The following is a 22083-nucleotide window of genomic DNA, read 5'->3' as shown; positions in this document are numbered from 1 at the left end:
AAAGCCCAGTTCTGAGTCTGCTAATTATTTTACATTAGTCCCAATTGAGGAGCAGGACAGGAGGTGTCTTATATTGGATAGGCAGTCAGACCTATACTGAAATCTTGATTCCTCATTTAAAAAAATCTAATGTTTATTTATTTTTGATAGAGAGAGAGACAGAGCATGAGCAGGGGAGGGGCAGAGAGAGAGGGAGACACAGAATCCAAATCAGGCTCCAGACTCTGAGCTGTCAGCACAGAGCCTGATGCAGGGCTCGGACCTCACAGACCATAAGATCATAACCTGAACTGAAGTCAGATGCTTATTCGACTGAGCCACCCAGGCATCCAGATTCTTCATCTTAATCCCACGATGACCTTGGACACTTTATTTAACCTGTGGTTTTAAAACATTTTACACATAGACATAGAGGATACAGTAAAAATGAAATGAGATAGTGTATATAGACATTCTTGCACATGTGACTGGGCATATTAGGCAGTTCAGACTTCAGCTCAGGTCATGATCTCGTGGTTTGCGAGTTTGAGCCCCCACATCAAGGTGTGTGCTGACAGCTCAGAGCCTGGAGCCTGCTTCAGATTCTGTGTCTCCCTCTCTCTGTTCCTCCCCTGCTTACACTCTGTGTCTCTCTCAAAAATAAATTAACATTAAAGAAATTGTACCACTAACTCCTCTGGTGAAGAGAATGTGAAATTTACAAACACCATTTAAAAATCCTAATCTTCTCATTCATTCTTTCTTTTTTTTTTTTCAGAAATCTTTGAGGTTTGGGAGAGATGAAAAGAAATTGGCTGTATGGTCAATTTCTAGTCGTATCCAGCTCAGATGAACACAGAACACAGGTACGGTGTTGTAGGGACTGAGACTGTATAGAAACATTAAGGACACAATAGCAGATTTTTAGGCACATTAAGAATGGGTGGAACTCTGTTGGATTTCTTAAAAGTTGAAAGAATGAGTCTAGTGGGAAGGTAATTTGGTCACATGCATGACCGTCACACTGTTATCTTAATTCAAGTTCAAAGATGAAGAAGGGAGTAGTTCAGCTTTTTTGTATGTGTGTTTATAGTGCTCTTCAAATCCGATGGAAAGTCAGCTGTTTTTAAGTCCTCTGTTACTTATGACAGTATGATTTTGGGCAAGTTGCTTGATCTTTCTAAGCCTCAGTCCCTCAATTTATAAAGTGGTACTAATCTGAGTACCTGTCCTTAAACGCAGTCATGAAGATTAAAGGAGAAAATGCACACGGTGTACTTAATATTCATAAGCTCATTATCATCATTATTATTAAAGTCTATTTATTTATTTTGAGAGAGAGCAAGAGAGTGTGCATATGGGGAGAGGCAAGAGAGAGAATCCCAAGCAGGCTCTGTGCTGACAGTAGGACTCAAATGCATGAACTGTGAAATCATGACCTGGGCTGAAATCAAGAGTCAGATGCTTAACTGACTGAGCCACCGAGGTTCCCTTATTATTATTATTATTATTATTATTACTATTATTAATCTCCCAGATTTCTTTTCCATTTACCCTGGCTCTTCTGGTGAGGTTTCCCCGGGGGTGGAGGGGAGAGTGAAGGGGGTGAAGTTTGTGAGCCTTTAATAGCAGCTGCTATGATTAGGTTCGGGAACACTGCCAGTCGCAGTGATGACCTTGGAATCTGGTAAGAAAATGAAAGTGTGATATTGACAGGAGCTAAGGCATTTGCAATTAAGCACCTTGTCTTTGAGCACTTGATTGCATCTATCTATAGATGTATATATGCGTATATATTTATTTATAAAGTATAATTAAGTTAAATGTTTCTGGTGAGATTTCTTTTTTTAACCCTTCCACTACGTTTCCTATGGCCACGTTGACTGAATTTGTTTCTGGAATAAAACTTTGTTGCGAGACTTTCTACGGACTTATAAAAATCCACGTCTTTTACCTTTCGCTTTATGTTAAAAAAAATAAAAGTCTGACAATGGAGATATTCACTGTGATTTATAACAAAATCAAAACTTCAGGAATTATAGTTGCTTTCATCCTGGGATAACATTTGCTGTTTGCTCGGGAATGAATATCAGCCATAAAAAATAGATGGGAACTGCTTATTTAGTGTTTTCATTTGTTGTAGCAAATCTATCTGTCAGGCGAATTTGACAACATGCTGAGAATCCTCCGTTTGATTCATTCGGGAGGAGCCGGGGAGCTCTGCGGAGATTGGGCTGAGGTCTGGTATATGAGGGAAATGAAGGTTAATAAGGAAATCCAAATAAACCAGCAAACTTAGTGGAACAGCACCTTAAGCCTTCAGGCGCCTAAGAGTGACATGCCTTTAAGAATGTTTCCAGCTTTAAATTTATACCACCAGGGTAGCCCCCTTCCAACTTGGATTTTAAGTTACAAATTACTTTTACAGTACTCTGAAAGCTTAGTTTCTTCATAGAGTTCCTTGTAGGCAGAGGCATTTATTAATATGTCCCACAGGACTTCTTAAATACCTACTATGTGCTGAGTAAACGCTAGCAGCGATGGGGTCAGGAGGGGTGGGGAGTGAGATACAGTTGTTCGCTCTAGAGGGCAGGGCCTGGCCGTAGAGAAAACTCACCTACAAACAAGCAAAGGCAATGAAACGTCAGGGGCATTCCAGAAGTAATGGGTTGTAATAGCAAAGAAGAGAGAACAGTTGTTTCCACTTGTGGGGAAAAGTCGTCTATAATGGAAATGGTTTTGAAGAAGAGACGAGGCCCAGGTGAAACTTGAAACGTTAGCAGGTGCTTGTCAGAGAAAAGACGGGAAAGGCGTTTTAGGAAAAGATATTGTCCGAGCAAAGGCTGTGCCAGCCATGAACCTGAAATGAGGATCTCATGTCACTTCATCTGGGCACTCTGATCATGCCCAGCAGCTAAAAAAAAAAAATGTATAAACCATGTGAGATGCCCCGTTTTAACACATTTTAAAATGTTTATTTATTTTTGCGGGGAGAGGGGCAGTGAGAGAAGGAGACCCAGAATCCAAAGCACTATCAGCACAGAGCCTGATGCAGGGCTCAAACTTACAGACCATGAGATCATGACCTGAGCCAAAGTTGGATGCTTAACCGACTGAGCCACCCAGAAGTCCCAGATGCCCTATTTTAAAACTCACCAAAAACAGGTTAGGAGTGGCTTGCCTTGCCTTGTGTAGAAATTACCTCATTTACCTCTTCCCAGAATTCTGCTGATTAGAATTGCTCCATCAATGTCCTGATGGCATCTTGGAGTGGGGATAGGGTGGGGACTACCACATTTAATTGATTGCAGATTAGTTGTAAGATGTATACAAGTTTCAGATACATTAAAACGCGAATAGAAATGTTTGTTCTAGAACTGAGGAAGTGCAGTATCTTGAGCCCCTCTGCACCACCTACTCCAAGTAAGATACTGCCATAGACGTTTCGTCAGTTTACCCAGAGTTTAGAGTTTACCCAGTCACCCAAGTAACTGAATCTTATCAACACCTTTGGCTTTATATTTCACCGGGTTCACCAATACCACTGGCCTTTACTGAATACGTTGCTGGTCTTCATTGTGCATGTTTTATGAATAAAGCCTTGGGGAGGTTAACTGTTGTAACCCAAGGCACACAGATGGGAACAAGTGGACCCCCTATTTGTTTCCAGGCTGGGAACCTGTGCTTTTTCTGTCATACAATGCTTGCTCTTTAGTTTTTCCCCTACTCACCCTGATGAGAAAGGCTACGATAACTTAATATCTTATTTGTACTTAGTAACAAAGACATAGGCCAGGTTGAGGATGGTTTACTTTTCGAAAGAGAATATTTTCATCTGCAGAGCAGAAGCAAACTAATGAAACAGAACTGGCACAGACTAGATTCACCAAGTAGGTCTATTTTTAACCTTTTAATTATGCATACTCCAAAAAATGCAAGATACAGAAACAGCCACGGAGGGGAGAAACACTGGTGTTTGATTTTGTATCAGGTCAAGCAAACTAACAGGTTGGTAATTATTAAATAACGTTTCGTGAAAAGTTTTTAACTTTTGATAAGTGAATAAGTAGACTGTCCAGTAGGCTGGAAAATGATTGCCATCCTTCATTTGTATGTAGATTGTGTGCTCTTTCTCCCACTATCTTGCCCTCTCTTGTTCCAGCTCTCAAGAGCAGATGAACGGTGTCCTAACTAAAGGTGGTATGAAGTTCGGATTTCTCTGCCATGTGCACTGGTCAGCTCTGCAATTTTATTTTGGTTTGTTCTTTTTCTTAAACCTTCTCTCTATAGCGTCAGGAGTCTGCTTGCCTACTGGCCTGAAATCTTGGGCTCTCACTCAAGAGTCATGGACAAAATCCTGGGGGAAATCGAGCCTGCTGAAAGTGTTCCCAGTTCACCACTTGATGGCCATTTGCTCGTGTGGTTGAAGACACGTGAGATCTAACAAATTGCTGATGCCAATGATGATCCCCACTACTCCTGGTCTGTGATCTCCGTATCTCCATCTCAACAGTTCTGGCATCTAAATGTTCCTCTCCGTTCCACAGCCTCTACCTTGTCCATGGCCACGTCACTTCTTGCCTGAAACAGTCCCTACCCCCCAGTGGTCATTCTATCGGCCCACCTTTCAGTTTCTGCTTCATCCTCCTCGCTGAAGATAGGGGTTTCTCCAAAGCACCACTGTGAATCTATCACTTTGCTGCTTAATGTCTTTTAGAGACTTCCCATTGCTTACAGGCCAAACTTCCAAGCAAACCCAATTAAACCCTTATCTGGAACATAGTAGTCTTTTCAGTCTTAGTCCTTGAAATGGCCCCCTGGGCTCCTCTGCCCTGGCTTTACCCAAACACCTGCAGATCCTCCAACCTGCCTGAGTGTGCCACACAGCCAGCTGTTAGTTTTTCTTTCTCTTGTTCCAGCTACTTGGTGAACGTCAGGAATATTTCAAGATTGAACTCAAACCTTATCTCTGCTGTGACGTCTTCCCCGATCCTATCAAGGAACTGCCCACTGCCCACTCTTGCTTCCCCTGATGTCCTTCAAGCACGTGGGCTTTGGGGTCATGAAGTATAGAAGTAAGACTGTGCTATGGACTGCAGATTCTCCAAAATTCATATGTGGAAGCCCTAGTCCCCAGTGAGAAGGTATTTGGAAGTAGAGCCTTTGGGAGTGTTATGAATTTGTCAAGTTAACACTCGTTAAATGGAGCACAGGGTGCTGGATGGTTGAGCTGAGAAGAAATGTACATAATGAAGTTTATTACTAACAGGTCCTAGAAGAACACTGGAAGGCCTCAAAGGGTCACAGGGTAGGGTCAAGGACTTGGCCTGAACTAAAGCTGGATTGATCAATTCAAAGCAAAAGTGCAGGGTTCTGAGAAGCGCCACCAGGGTCTTAGCTAAGGGGTGCTGGGAGGCAAAAGAGACTGTTGATTACAAGAGCTGTTGGGGAAGTCATATCAGGAGCTTGTATCTGCCTGTGACACTACTGGGTTGTGTCAACGGCATGAACTTTCAAGCAGGGGACTCATGTCAATTCAACATCCCCACAGGCCACTCAGCCAGACAAAATGGATACCCAGGGAGTAATACCATGGAGTAGCTTAGCTAAACTTTCCACAAGGAGATAATTAAGTGGTGAAGGCGGAGCCCTCATGAGGGCTTAGTGCCCTGCTAAGGAGAAACACAGGAGATGATCTTTCTCTCTCTAACATTTGAGGCCACAGTGAGAAAGCATCCACCTGCAAATGAGGAAAAGGGCTCTCCCCAGGAACCCAATTAGCTGGCCACTTGATCTTAGATTTCCCAGTCACCAGAGCTGTGAGTAATAAATGTTTGTTGTGTAAGCCCCCAAGTCTGGAAACTGAAAAAGAAAAATCATAGTTTCAGGGAACAGAATTGGTGGGCACCAGAGGTGGACAAAATGGGGAAGGAAGTCCAACGCACAAATTTCTAGTTATGAAATAAGGCAGTCAGCCACACTTGTGAGCACAGCATAACATGTGGATGTCAAATCACTATGTTGTGTACCTGAAAATAATGTAACATCCTATGTCAACTACACCTCCATTAACAAAAACACAAATCTGTCCCTTAATTAAAAAACTTCAGACAGGGGCGCCTGGGTGGCTTAGTCGGTTAAGCGTCCGACTTTCACTTAGGTCATGATCTCACAGTTAGTGGGTTCAACCCCTGCGTCAGGCTCTGTGATGACAGCCAGCTCAGAGCCTGGAGACTGTTTCCAATTCTGTGTCTCCCTCTCTCTCTGACCCTCCCCTGCTCACGCTGTCCCTCTCTCTCCTAGAAATAAATAAAACATTAAAAAAAATTTTTTTAAAAAAATCTCAGACATGTTTGACCTTCAAGACACTAAACTTTCTGCAGCAAGAAGGCTGGGGAAGCTGTGATGTTCCCAAGGAAGACCCTCCCCACGTCCTCTTCAGATATGACAAGGAGAACGGTAGAAAGTGGACAGAAGAATTCCTCCAGGTCAACAGAAAAGCTTAATCATGGAGCTTCACTTACCCCCTGAATCGGCTGGATCTCACACGGGGTTTATGACTACCGTGTGTCCTCCATTCTTTGATGGTCGGGCTGGGAATTTTGATGATCATTTTCCTGCTTCTGGCTCATTATTGACTGTGCATATGCGTGTGGTGAGTAGAGGGCTCTCACTGGACCATGAGCAGCCACATGGGTCTCTGTGTTGTCTCCTGGGGGAGGGGGTGAGTGTGCTCCATGGCAACCAGTAGGGTAGATCATGAGGGATCTAATGCTTGATTCTAACCAAACCCATTTACTTTTCCTCCTGGTCATCCAGAAAGCATTTTCCTTGCCCTTTCAACAAATTTATACTTGGCTGAAGTTATACGGAACTTTGGGATGGAATTCTGGCCCCTGGAATGTGGGTGGAAATGGTTGGTCATTCAGGGCTGATCCTACAAGCCCCTCTTACAGAAGCCCTCACAATTTCTCTCATCTGCATCTTCCAACTGGATTTGGATATCCAGGGCCACTTGGGGGACTACACATGGAAAATAGTGAAACTTCTCTAATGAGACAGAGAGCCTGCAATCCCAGCTCTCTGGGTGAGCAATGAGCTCTGGTTTTAGGCTTTGGAGATTTGGGGTTTGTTTCTTATAGCAATTAGCTATTCTGACAACTCCTATCTAACTTCTATCTGTAATGTCAGTATTTAGCAGGCTTTCTGGAAGATAGTAGATAATCAGTACATACTTGTTGAATTAGTGTGGAAAGTTATCTACTGAATTTAAGATAAGAAGAATTTAATGAATAACTGCTATGTGGCAAGAATTGAGAAAAGTACTATAGGAAAATAATGGCAAAGATTGTTTTAGTCTTCAAATAGTTAAAAATCTATTCTTAAAAATTTTACTTCATTTAATCATTTTGTTTTTAATGGCTTTGAGTCATCTTACATAAGTGCAGGTGCAATAGAATGAAATTCATTATCAATAAGAATCAAGAATCAGGATCAGGGAAGTAGAAATTTTAATGGGCAGTCAAGATCAAGATGAAGACACGAGACAATACTAGCAAGCTCTAACCCCCCACCCCATGCCCCCTGGCTCCTAGAGTTGAGTATCTTAGCCTCTGGGAATCTAAGCTGGAAAGCAGGCACGACTAGAAACCCATTTTTCTTGCCAAAGAGTAAACAAAGCAATGGACGTTGTGAAGTAGCCATTTTTTTCATTCCAGAAATTCTCTTTGAGCTTGAAATTGAGACCATTTCACTTTCCATTAACAACTTGAGTCATGTGTTGGCATCGGGAAGATCATTAGCATGCCAAAAAAAATTTTTTGGGGGGAGGGAAAAGTTTATATAAAATATGACATAAATAGTTCTTTAAAGTGCTGGTGAAATGTGATGCATTTAGAGGCACTTGAATCTCATGCAAAATTTTAAGCTAGTTACTCTATACTGCATACCTAAATGGAAGGAAAAGTGACTTTTGAGAAATACTTCCTAAGTGCCTAGTATATAGTAAGCACTCAATAAACATGTCGCTACCGCCAGATTAGATTTCAGTTGCCTTAGAGTTGGTTACTTTTTATAGATTGAACTTTATTAAAGTTCCTTTCAATAGGCCTTACATAATAGACCGCATTGATTTTAATAAAATGTGCATTGATTAAGGCAAAATGTCAGTTTTCTGCCCTGAACACAATCTCCCATAGTCATTAACCAACAATATAATTTTATGAAATCAATTCTATCCATTCTTTTTAATTAAGGATAGCTTTTTATCTGACCTTCGTTTCACTTTGGAGGACACTTGATTAAGATTTAGTAGAGAGTTAATCACATCACTCAGAGCATTTTCAACATTTTTTTAAAAAAAGAGACTGCAATTATGTTGTCTTGGTGGTCTATTCTGAAGACATAAATAAAATACATCAATCACATCACTTTAAATCTCATTTTGGGGTGAGAAGGCCAAGTCTTTGAAAAGTTGCTTTTTTTTGAGGGGTAGGGGAGTCAAATTGCTCTTGTCTACAGATTTAGAGTCAGATTCTGAAGGGAGATAACAAAGCAGAAGGTGCTGGTCTTTGGAATCCCTCCTCTTCCAACACTCGTCTTCCTATTATATCACTCCTTTCCCTTTTTATCACTATTCACCTTGCTTTCTCTCTACATTAGAGAATATATGTGCACAAGTGTCCTCCAAGGTGCTAATGGCAGATGAAGCTTCAAAGGCTCAACCTCCAAGGGTTTTTGCATTTTAACAAATGCAACCTCATTGCTGACTCCAGACTAGATATGATTGCCTGACCCATAGCCATGGCTCACCTGAGACTCTGGTTAAAAAAAAAAAAGTTTAATGAGCTTGTACCTATGACAAGTAGACAGTGGGGACTGACCCCTGCCTCTTGTCACTGCTGGGTATCTAATAATACCAAGGCCTTGCCTGCAGGCTTGGCTCAAAGAGTAATTATAATCAAAGAAGATTATAACTAATTATCTAATTTTGATGAGCTGTTTGTGTTTAATTTTTTGAATATTTCATTATGAGAGGGATGACCTTATGAAGTGTTCCAGATGAAATAGAAAAGGATAGGTATAAATTTTCCAGGTACAATTAATTTGTCTTTAATCTCATTCAATTCTCTTATTCTATGTGTAAATGGACAATTATTAAAAAGAGAGAGAGAGAAGCAATGTGCCCTGTACCTTTATGAATTTCAGGGAATGTGGCCACTACACAGGATGGAAAATAACAAAATTGGATAAATTATGCTTTAACACCAAACAATAAAAAGTCTGATGAATACCAATCATTTTTTTCCTTCTTTCTTTCCTCCATCCCCTTCCCTCACTTTCGTGTATCTGTACTATCTGTTTGGTTTTCTGATTCTTCCTTCTCCAAGTAGAATATGAGCAGGCCCTCCTTCTATCTTTATCCCACTTGTGCTGATCATAGCATCTAATTCATGGTAAATTCTCAACCCACACCTATTGAATGAATGAATAAAAAAGTGAATGAAAGTCACTGTTCTTTGTGAAAATTTAGATAACATTTTAAACCTGCACTCTGCAAAATAAAAACATCCTTGGAAGAAGTCAACGTAGTATAATAAAAACTTACACAGGATTCGTCTTTTTGAAAAAAAATCTTGTGTGACTGAAATGTAGTTTTCTTAAGGATAAAATAGGACTTCTTACTCTTTTCTTTTCTCTCTCTCTCTCTCTTTTAAGTAGGCTACACACTCACTGCCAAGCCCAATGTGGGGCTTGAACTCAAAACCCTGAGATCAAGACCTTAGCTGAGATCAAGACCTGAGCTGAGATCAAGAGTTGGATGCTTAACCAACTGAGCCATCCAGGTGCCCCAAGACTTCTTATTCCTTTCTATGGCCATCTTGTAACTGTTGACTGAAGACTTGTTAGACAGCATTGAGCTAAGTCATGTGGAGAATTGATAAAAACACTACAGCATTCCTGCCCACAAGCTTTAATCTAGGAAAATAGGCAAGTATAGGTAACAATATGTGAAAGAGTCAAAGAATCCTAAAACAGAACCATCACAAGAAAGGCTCTGCTACAAGAGTCTTTCCAAACCAAAGGTGGGCTGGAGGAAGCTTCATGAAGGGTGAAGCATTCACTTGTGTTTAGGCATAGGCAGTCCATGGCTTTAATGGAGCATCCCCATTGTCATGAATTTCAGAGATCCCCATGGCATCTGGCTGATCCCATATAGATAGCACAGTGTCGGGAGCACCCCAGAAAGGAGAGGTGGGACCAGGGCTCATGCAGGTCCAAGGCTAGGCTAGGGGTACTTCCAGACAGCACTGTCCTCCCCAGCCAGACCCAGGAACAATAGGGGACTTTGAGACTCTCAAGGAAGGTGGCAATACAAAGCATAAAGTCCCCGTGGAGCCCAGTCTAGGCCAGGAGCCCAATTTTTTGCTTGTGACTAAGAGTGATGTGAGATTGGGCTTGGTCCCAAGTCTGCTTCTTACTAGATGTGAAAGCCAAGCAAGCATCAACCTCTTTGGGCCTTATTTTCCTCTTCTCTAAGATAAAGATAATAATCTCAGACGGTTGCTTCGAAGAGTTAATGAGATATTTATTGAGGCCCTGTGATATGCACTGTAGAAAGAGTGGTGAGCAAGATACCTAGAAACTGCCCTCCTAAAATGTATAATCCCGTATTCTACGAAGTCAGAACTGGGCTAAGCAGTCCAGTTATTACATGATTTCAATAGATGTAACTTAACATTGTCATTGGTCCAAATGGTGGATCTTCTCCCCAGGGTGTGTTCCAGACCTACCTAGTCTCTTTTCTGATGCTTCAGTGTGAGGCCATAATTTCTCTTGGACTTTACTGGGTGGGAGAGCAAAGACAGGGTCCAAGTGAGGAAGGGTTTTGCCTGTCTGACAAAATCCAAGGGTTGCTTTAAGAGTTTCTAGAAGATAAGAACTCAAAGACCACATGGCCCTCCCTAACTGTGTCATCCTTCCAACAGAGATTTTCCTAGTGATCTGGTAGCCATGAGTTCAAAGTTCTACTTTGAACTGGTGAGTCAGCTCTACTCTGGTTAGATAAGTGAAGCTTTCTCTGCTTGAATAGTCGGGGGACTAAGTCACAGCTGAATGTGCACGTTGTAACAATATATGTGGTAGGTTTACATTCAATGATGATTCCTCCTGATGCCTTTAACATAAATTCTATTAATAGGGCAATTTACTTGATAATCTGTCTGGATGCTGACATTTCTAAAAGCAGTGAAAAATTTAGTTGTGCTTTCCATTCTGTTTTTTGGCTAACATTTTTGGACCAGAAAAATATAATTAAAAAAAAAAATCCCTTCCCAGATATGCTTCTGGAAAAGGCTGTGCGAACCCTGGAGATGCTGTTGCTTCTTTGAGCAAGTGCTTACCATATATCCAAGTGTGATATAACACGGTAACTAAAGGACAGTTTTGTCATAATTAGGGTTAGCCTTATTTCTTCTCAAGACGAATTCTGTCTGAAATTCATTTCCTTTCATGTCTCAATGAACACATCACATACATTGTAGTTGAATAACAGAGGAAAACCAATTACATTTGCTGTAGCTAGTTTTTCCTCCTTATCCCACAAAAAAGCATTATCTACACGTGGAGAGAGTAAAATTGACATTTGTAGACTAAATTTAAGTAGAGGTGGTACCTTTTTTTGTGATCCACACTCTAGCAAGAGCATAGGCTATTATCTGGACAAGTTTTCTTTACTTCCACCTATTAGAAGGCAGTCATAGGCTATTGATTGTTATGGAATGAGTTGCCCAGATTTCATATTTGACTGTAATTGGAGAGAAACTTTTCAAGAGGTAATTAAAGTAAAGTCATTAGGGTGGGCCATAATCGAGTATGAGTGGTGTTCTTATAAGAAGAAATTTGGGGGCACCGATGGCTCAGTCAGCTGGGTGTCTGTCTGCAGCTCAGGTCATGATCTTGCAGTTTGTGGGTTTGAGCCCCGCCTTAGTCACTGTGCTGACAGCTCAGCGCCTGGGGCCTGCTTCAATTTCTGTGTCTGCCTCTCTCCCTCTCTCTCAAATATAAATAAGCCATTAAATTTTTTTTTTTAAAAAAGAGGATATTTGGACACAGATACACACAGAGGAAGTCCCTGTAAGAAGATAGCCATCAACAAGCCCAGAAGAGTGGCCTCAGAAGGAACCAGCCATGCCAACAAACTTGATCTTGGATTTCATGCCTCCAGAACTGTGAGAAAATAAACTTCCATCGCTTCAGCCTCGACCCCTGTTGGTGGTACTTTGTTATGTGGTCCAAGCACACTACTCCAGGGAATCAATATATAATAGTCACACAAGACACAGCGCTGAAAAAAACAAAAAAACAAAAACAAACAAACAAAAAAAACAGCAGGAGAAATCAGTACCCTTGGGAATTTAGCTGAATCATAAGACCTGTTCCTCTGTGAGTATATTTCTTCACCATTAATTATATTCATCATCATTTCATAATAGCAACTCCAATATCTACCATCTATTACATATCTATCAGGCTCTGTGCTCTGGACTTTCACTGATACCATAGGGATATCACAAAGCCTCTCAGAATATCAGTGGCTCAATGAACGTTTCTTGGTCACTCAATGCCCAGAACTGGCACTCCTGGCTGGGGGGCTCTCTTTGGAATTTACCTTTTAACAAGTGAATTGGGGACCAAGCAATCTCCTTTTTCCTTAGAGTTCTGCCATGTCCTTTCAGAATTCACTTAATTCAGTAAGTGGAGAGAGAAAGTGTGTGTGTGTGTGTGTGTGTGTGTGTGTGTGTGTGTGTGTGTGTGTGGAGAGAGAGAGAGAGAGAAATTGTGTTGTTCACAGGAGGGTTTTATGGACCAGACTTGGATTGGAAGTGGAGTTTGTCCCTGGCTACCACCTTCCATTACCCAGACCTCACACAAGTGCAAGGGAGCCTGGGAATAGAGATCAGGAGGGCAGGTGAGCAACCTGGGGGCCACAAGCCTTCCTTTGCCACAGTTTCTGAAGATTTCCCTTCTCTCCAGGTCTTATATGGTAATAATGACTTATAAAAAGTGGAATGAACCTGAGGGTTAGAGAGGATAAGTGGTGTGTCTAAGGTCATATAACCAATATGTGATGGGGTTGAGAGTGAAATACAAGTCCAAATGTTTCCCATATCTGTGATCTTTTCACTATACTAGTTTAACAAAGTAAATATCCAAGAGATGCTTTAAAAAAGGAAAACTCTGAGGTCGCGTACATTTAAAACACCACAGGCCATTGCCCTTTCTCGGATATTCAAAATAGACTTTGACATATCAAAGAACCCTTCCCAGAGCCTCCCCAGCTCCTCCTTTGGACTCCTTGGTCATCCCCCCTGATACAGTAACTAAAAGTTGCTGACGGCATAGTGGCAGGCCACCAGGACCCTTCTCCAGCACTTAAACTGGTGTCTGTTCTATTTGGTCATTGACAATGTCATTGAGCTTCCAGAAATCCTCACTTCCTGGGCATCTTGATGTGTGGCTCCAAGCCTGAGCACATTGCTGTCCAGATTAATGGAGCCACTGGAGGGCACCACAAACGGAGAGTCTTCATTTCCAGAGGCCCCTGACTAGAGTAGCCGTTTCTCTGGTGATTGAGGAGGCACCCTTGGTAGTGTCACTGGTACCCCAGTGCTAAGTGCCTGCTGTTTATCCGGATACCTGTATCTGTGGATACTCCCCATTGTCTAGTGTTCTCCCAAAGCTCCCTCCACATGGGCTTTTTGGATGAAAGACCTTAGTACTAAGACAAAGGCCTCATCTCTGAGAGTGCCAGCGCTGGACAACAAAACAAGTCACGGGGCAGTCATGGAGGCCAGTGCAGACACCAGCTGTGTATCGTGTGATCTACCAACATGGAGGAGACATACAGAATGGCTCTGCCGTTGGGGTGCTTGGGGGTTAAGGGCATGCCAAGGCTTTGAGGTTCCTCTTTTAAGCAATTCTATTGAAGTTCATCTCTAATTCATTAAAACTCATAAATGCTAATTTGTAGACATTGAAAACATCAGGTTTGTTAATAAAATGAGTTAATACCTACAAAGAAGTTGCCCTATGTCAGACATTATACTTTCTGTTTTTTAAGTGTTTATTTATTAAAATCTTTTTTTAATGTTTATTTATTTTTAAGAAGCAGAGAGAGACAGAGCACAAGCGGAGGGGGGGGGGCGCAGAGAGAGAGGGAGACACAGAATCCCAAGCAGGCTCCAGGCTCTGAGCTGTCATCACAGAGCCCGATGCGGGGCTCCAGCACCCAAACTGTGAGATCATGACCTGAGCCGAAGTCAGATACTTAACTGACTGAGCCACCCAGGTGCCCAAAGGCATTATACTTTCTAAATGTGTAATCAACTCAATAGAGTGTCATAATCATCATCATTATCCCCTTTTACAGGTAAAGAAACTGAGGTAGAGAAAAGTTATGTAATCATAGAATCAGAATTGGAGCCCAGGTGGCTGATTGTAGAATCTATCCTCTTCATTACCAGACACCTGTACCACTTTCTGGTTAGGAAGACAAGATTTGACCTAATTATTTCAGACATTTCAGTTCATGACTTTTATCACAGTCGATAGTGAGGATACTGAAAATGTAAAAAACCTAAAACACTTTTTATTTAAAAATAGTAAAGGAATTGAAAATGTAAAATATCTGACACTTTTTATTTTAAATTTTAAACTTTTAAGCTAGAGCCATAGCCCGATTACTACTGGTTCAGTAGAAACCGAGAAGATCAACACTCTAGTGATTATTGTCAATTTTAGGAAGAAATTTTGACTTCTTATGACAAAAAGGGCCCTAATAACTATTGACTCAGTGAAAGAGTCATCAAGATACTTTGATATGGTTTCCTGTGTGAAAATACAGCTCAGACCACTGGTATCAGTCATGTCACAAAAGGTCACACCAGTAATCATTTGGACAGTTTTTAAGAGCGATTTGATGAATGATTTTAGCTATAACTTGTAAAACTTGATAATTAGTTTTATAGTTTGGCTTATTTAGGAAGTGAAACTCAAAATGATATTTTCACATGTAAATATATTGATTTCCATATTAATATTATTACTGTACCACTGGTTAAATATTTTGAATATATAACCATGAGTCCCAAATCTCACAAAAGTAGCGGTGGTAGCCCCACATTGAGTTATCGTTATAGGATCGGAGGTATTCATCGAAATTGTGTCCTTCCCAATTTTATGTCACTTGGGACCTCAGAATGTAAGAAAATGGGGTCTTTGCAGATGTAATTGGTTAAGATGACGGCATACTGGATTAAGGTGGGGCATAAATCCAACGACTGGGGTATTTAGAAGAAGGAGTCAGACACAGAGACACATAGGGAAGAGGAGAAGACCATATGAAGAGGCAGGCGTCGTAGTCATGCCGTCACCAACCGAGGAAAGCTGAGAACTGATGGCAACGAGCAGAAGGTGGCAGAGGCAAGGAAGGAGTCTTCACTAGAGCTTTGGGAGGGAGCTTGGCCCTGCTGACAATATGGTTTTGGACTTGGCCTCCAGCATTGTGACAGAAAGCATTTCCGTTTTAAGCTACCCGGTCATGGTTATTTCCTACTACAGGCTTAGGAAACGAATATGTTTGTCTGAACACCCTACTCATTCTTCAATTCAAATGAAATCTGTGTCTCTTTTGGGAAACCTTCCTACTCAAGACATGGAGATACTGCACTTCTCTAAACTCTAAGAGGCGCCTTATTGTCTTAACCGTTGCTACTCATGCTTTGAGATTCAGCACTGACCTTAACTTTCCGAGAAAGACTTCCCTGAATGCTGTTAACTCATTAATGAGCAAGGGATTTTTGGTCTATACTCATGTAGCTCTCAGATTTTTACCTTTATCATCATACCCACTATGCTATTTTCATTGTTCATTTACCTGCAAACCTCTCGAGCCTAGGGACTGTCTTTCATTTGTGCTTAATGTCCTTCTTTCAAGGGTGTGCTTATTGAATGATATGCATGAAGGAAGCCTGGAAGTCGAGGGGTTTTGCTCAATTGCATTTGGCAATGTTCTTGTGATTTTTACTCTAAATTCTTTTAGCCCTTTGCCATTATTTTCTCAGGGCCTGTGGGCTTACAAGATGTATATATGCAATGTAATAATACATTATAACCCTGGATCTTTTAATAGCTGCAGTGTCTTCAGAGAAGTTGAAAATATACCAGATATGATTACAAGATTTTTTTGCATTTTCCCATGTGTTAATACCTATCATTTCTTATGTGCTTCCTTTATTAGCTTTTCTCTATTAGTTTTTAGTTCTTGTTGTATTATTTCAAATTGTGATATCATTACTAAAATTGCATTAACACAGGCACCTGGGTGGCTCAGTCAGTTAAGTGTCCGACTCTTGATTTCAACTCAGGTCATAATCTCCCAGTTTGTGAGTTTAAGCCTCACGTCGGGCTCGGCACTGAGTGAACAGAGTCTGCTTGGGATTCCCTCTCTCTCTGTGTCTGTCTGTCTGTCTGTCTGTCTCTCTCTCTCTCTCACCCCCCCCACTCTGCCCCTCCCCAGTTCTCTCTCTCAATCTTAAAATAAACTTAAAAAAAAACATAAAATTGCATGAACGCTCAAAAAGTTTTCTTTTTTTAATGTCTTTTTTTTTTTATTAATTTCTGAGAGAGCGAGAGAGAGAGAGACAGCATAAGCAAGGGAGGGTCAGAGAGAGAGGGAGACACAGAATCTGAAACAGGCCCCAGACTCCGAGCTGGCTGTCAGCACAGAGCCCGACGCAGGGCTTGAACCCATGAACCGTGAGATCATGACCTGAGCTGAAGTCGGATGCTTAACTGACTGAGCCACCCAGGCGCCCCAAAAAGTTTTCTTGTTCTTTATTATATCTTACAGGACAAATTCATTCTTGTTCCTTGTTCTTTATTGTTCTTTATTCCATCATACCCAAACCTCATGATTTTATTTTCATGCATTCTGGTTGCTGCACATTTATACCTCGTGTTTGTAAACTTTACTCACCAGGTGGCCATAAGCTTGTTTTGTGTGTATTGTAAATGTCTGTTGCTTTTGTCTATTTCTTATCTGATAGATCATCCGGGACCTCTTTGGTCAAGCCACTTCTCTTCTATTCTCAGTCCTTGTGGCCCTGCTGGGATGACTCCAGGCCCAGGTCCAGTGGTCAGTATATGACCCACACTTATTTTGTGCAAAGAAACACAGACAGAATAAGGTTGGGACATTTATCCTGATATTGCCTGCCCCAATGAATAATCCATTTATTCACGCTACCTAGTTGATTCATCCATTTATATATCAAATGTCATTCTAGCACCTACTATGTGCTGGTTTTGGCCTTGGGGGTGCAAGAGGAGCAAAAACAGAAAATCTGTAGTTTCATGAAGGTTGCAATAGCTGGGGTTTGGGGGAGAGAGAGAGAAACTGAATTAAACCAGATTGTTTCAGATGGTGGGCGGATTATTTCAGATGATGATGAAGTACCATGATTGCAATACAAATGTGATGTTCTATGCAGAAAATAGAACACAGAAGAGTGGTTAATAGTCTCTGGTGTGTGGAGAGTGGTTAATTCAGAGTAGGGAGTAGGGAAAGGTATTTCTCATGGTCTGCATTGAATCTGACACTAAATGATGAGACAGAGGTAGACAAGAAAGACGGAGGAAACGTTATTATAGCTAATTGATTTTTGACAAGGGCGCTAGAAAATTCAATGGGGAAAATAGTCTTTTTTTTTTTTTTTTTTGCAAGTGAAGTGGGAACTGGAATAACAGCGCACTGCTGTGTCACACCATATACAGAAATTAACTCCAAATGGATCAAAGGTCTAAGTGTGTCATAGCTTTTTTTACATATCATATACGTGTATTTGTCACAACTTTTTGATGGGATGATTTCTTATAAAACTTTTAGAGATATAACACTAACAGCACAGAAACTGAAGAAAAATAGATGCATTGAACATCATAAACATTGTAAAAGTTGTGCATCAAAGGACACCAAAGGTTAAAAAGACAACCAGCAGGATAGGAGAAGATATCTATAAATCATACATGTGGTCAGATTCTAGCATCTAGAATTTATAAAGAACTCCTGCCCCTTGTGGAATTAAGCAGAATGATGGTCATCTAAAGATGTTTATGTTCGAAGCCCTGGAAAGTGGGACTGTGTTACCTGACGTGCCAAGTGGTACTTTGCATTGTGATTGAGTGGAAGACCTCAAAGTGAGTTTGTTGTTCATTACCTAGATGGGCTTAGTGTAACCCCCAGGGTCTTTATAAGAGGAAAGCAGGAAGGTCAGAGTCAGAGGAGTTTGGCCATGAAAACAGAGGTGTCAGCATGAAGCAGTCATGGGCTCTGAGAAACAGAAAAAGGCCAAGGATGAATTTTTCCTTTACACTTTCAGGAAGAATACTGCTCTGTTGACATCTTGAGTTTAGCCTGGTGACATCCATTTCAAACCTCTGAATTGCAGAGACATAAGATAATAAATTGATGTTGGTGGAGGCCACTGTGTCTTGGGTAATTTGTTACAGCAACAGTTGAGACAACAGACAGTTGAGCCTCAAACACGTTCTCTCCTCCATGAAAAAGGAAAGATGCCTCGGAGTGTGGAGTCAGGAGCCCAGAGGGACAACAGTGGCTGTCAAGCATTGGCAGCAGGAAACATATTTGATTTTCTTTTGTGAATTACAATGTAATACACACTGTGCATAGCATGTTTATGTGTGTACACACATACAGTGCCAGCAAGAGCAGTGACATCAAGCGGGGTCATTCATTGAGCGCCCTTCCTGTTTCAGACAATATTGTATACATGTGTCATTTGATTATTCTAAGTCTTACGAGGGAGGTAATCTTGTGCTTATTTTGAAACGTGTAATATATATAGTCTGGAGAGACCAGGAAACTTGCCCATCGTTGCAGACCAGGGGTAGAACCGGCTGCTCTCTGGGTGGGTACCCCTTTGCCGCCTTTGCTCCTGGTCCTGTGATGGGTTAGGGTGACATAGTAAAATCCACATTAAAAATACTAACTCATAGGGGCGCCTGGGTGACTCAGTCAGTTAAGCGTCTGACTCTTGGTTTCATCTCAGGTCACGATCTCAAGGTTCCTGAGTTTGAGCCCTGCACTGGGCTCTGTGCTGACATCACAGAACCTGCTTGGGATTCTCTCTTTCCCTCCCTCTCCACTCACTCTCTCTGTCCTTCTCAAAATAAATGAATAAACTTAAAAAATATTAACTTGTAAACCAAACAGATATTTTTCAGGAACTTAAAGTAGTTTATGGTATTAACATAGGGGAAGGAAAAGGAAGGCTGATAGAAAACAGATATTGGCAGTTCCTCTGTAAGTCCTCCAGACAGCGAACAATTAGGCTAAGAATTCAGTGTATTTCAATTCTCTGGCCCTGCTACTCATATAATAGGAGCACTTCAAGTTTAGTCTCTGAATACTCCGTACCCCAGAGTATCCAAATACCAGTCATATAATATCAAATTCCGTGCTTAACAAAACCTGTGATTTTAACATTGCTCCAAAGAGAAAATGTGGAGAGCACCTATGCCTAAGGAAACTGGTCCACAGGAAAATCACATTTCTCACTGAAGTCACTAAAAATGACATTCTTGGAAATGTACAGGTAGGTGATGTTGTGTGGTTAAAGCATAGATTTCAGAGGAAGATAGAGTAAGTGTGAATTACAGCTCCATCACTTATTAGTTATGCAACTGTGGATAAACTGCTTCCTGGGTGACAGTGAGGACAAAATGTAGGATTTCATGAGACATAGGTAGCATGGTGACTTATACATATGAAGCACTCAGGGTGGTCTAGCTAATGTTATGATCATACCCTAATCCTTGAGATCTGGTTGATGGGACTACCTGAGATGACAAATCAAGTTCCTTAGTTTATATGACAAAGGAGAAGACATAGACTATAGTAAAACTCTTCCCAGGGGCAATCTATTCTTTCTGAGTCCTATGGGAGTTCATGAAACAGAATACTTCCAGAGAACTCAAGGATTGCTAACGTGTTACCACATAAGACCATGAAATTTCAATCACACAAAATAAAGCAAGTCACAAGCAGAACACACATCCCCAACTGTCACCATGAGGTCATAAAATAAAGAACGTTTCAATAATAAAACATAATCAGAACACGATCTTGGAATAAAGAATGGCTCCTTGAATGAATTTAGCTCTCTGAAACATACACTTCATTTAACTTGGTTTTTCTGTCTGATGCAGAAAAATGCCATCGTTTTTGGTGCCAGCATCTAGCAACGACTGATGGAGATCATGTTGATGGGTCTGTTGTCAGTCAACTGACTGATATTGCTGGTGGACAACCAAACTGGCGCCCCCTTTAGCGCACGTTTGTGCTAAAATTTCTCCAGTGTTCTATCAGCCCTCATATTTCTATGACTGGATGCTGAGCACGCGATCTGGCTATGCCGGACTTCACAGGGCTGCCGAACTGGGATAGAACAGATCGCATCAAGAGAATGACCCCGTGGCTGCTAGATAGAAGGAGGGGAGGGGATGGGAGAAATACATGAAGAGAATTAAAGGGCACTCACTTCCAGTTATAAAATAAATAAGGCAGAGGAAGGAAAAGTACAGCAAAGGCAATATAGTTAATAAGATTGTAATAACTTTGCACGGGGATAGACCATGTCATGGAGAGCATTTCATAATGTATAGAATTGTTGAATTACTCTGCTGTCTACCTGAGACTAATATGTTATTACATGTCAAGGGTATTTAATGAAAAAAATTAATAAGAATTTTAATTTCTCCTTGTCCCAACCTGACACATTCTCAGCATAGATTATTATGTCCTACGTGCTCTTCTTGAGTTGTATTTACATTATTTCCCCAGAGCTCAGCAGCAGACTCCTTAGAGAATAGTAAGTAAAGTTATTACATAGTAGGTAAAATTATTCTCAATTACAAATTGTCTAAGGCACACAGAAGTTAAATGTCACAATCTAATAAGAAGTGGAACGAAGATTCTACCTTGATTGTCTTACTCCCTAACCCCACCCAAGTACTTCTCTCTCTTTTATTTTTAAGTTTATTTATTTATTTTGAGAGAGAGAGAGCACACGCACATGGGAGTGGCAGAGGGAGAGAGAGAGAAAGAGCAAGCTAGCACATTGGAGGGGCAGAGAGAGGAGAGAGAGAACCCCAAGCAGTCTCCACACTGTCAGCAGGGAGCCAGATGCTAGGTTAAACTCAAGAACTGTGAGACCATGACCTGAGCCAACATCAAGAGTTGTTTACTTAACTGACTGAGCCACCCAGGGTTCCTCAAGTAGTTAACTCTTTAATGGTCAAGCTTGTCATCTCTGAGGGAGAGGGACATATGAACAGATTATTTCAGCAAAATAACATTGTTAAGCCAGACACAGGAATATATAAAATTGATCACTGGCTCATTCTGAATTGAGAAAAAGCTTCTTTAAGAAGATGAAGTTGGTGGGGCACCTGGGTGGCTCAGTTGATTATGTGTCCGACTTCAGCTCAGGTCATGATCTCACAGTCTAGGAGTTTGAGGCCTACATCAGGCTCTGTGCTGACAGCTCGGAGCCTGGAGCCTGCTTCAGATACTCTGTCTCCCTCCCTCTCTCCCCATTCTCCATTCTCTCTCTCTCTCTCTCAGAATAAATAAACTTAAAAAATGATTCTAAGCAGTAGGGATCTATTTTAATTTGATGACCTTAATACTGAGGGGCCACAACTGTAAGGCAGTGAAGGTCTGGTGTGTTCTACCTAGCACGGAATGATGTAATGGAAGAAAAGACCGCTAATTTCGGCATGGCTCTCGATGCCATCTGAAGGAGCACACAAAATGTCTGGGAATCACTGGTGAATTTTAAGAAATGAAGTATTAGATGGTTAAATATGAAATAGCATTTTCGTATGACAGTGTGGAAGGTGGAGTAATGGATCAAAGACAGGAGGAGAGCACCTAGAAGCAGGGGAGGGGCATGGGTTACAGAATGAGATGCAGCGAAGTTCAAATCCCAGATCTCCTACTCCTGGATCGGACTCCTGGAA

Source organism: Crocuta crocuta, unplaced genomic scaffold (genome assembly GCF_008692635.1).
Source record: "Crocuta crocuta isolate KB4526 unplaced genomic scaffold, BGI_CrCroc_1.0 scaffold548, whole genome shotgun sequence".
NCBI lineage: Eukaryota > Metazoa > Chordata > Mammalia > Carnivora > Hyaenidae > Crocuta > Crocuta crocuta.
Note: the sequence above shows the minus strand (reverse complement) of the source record.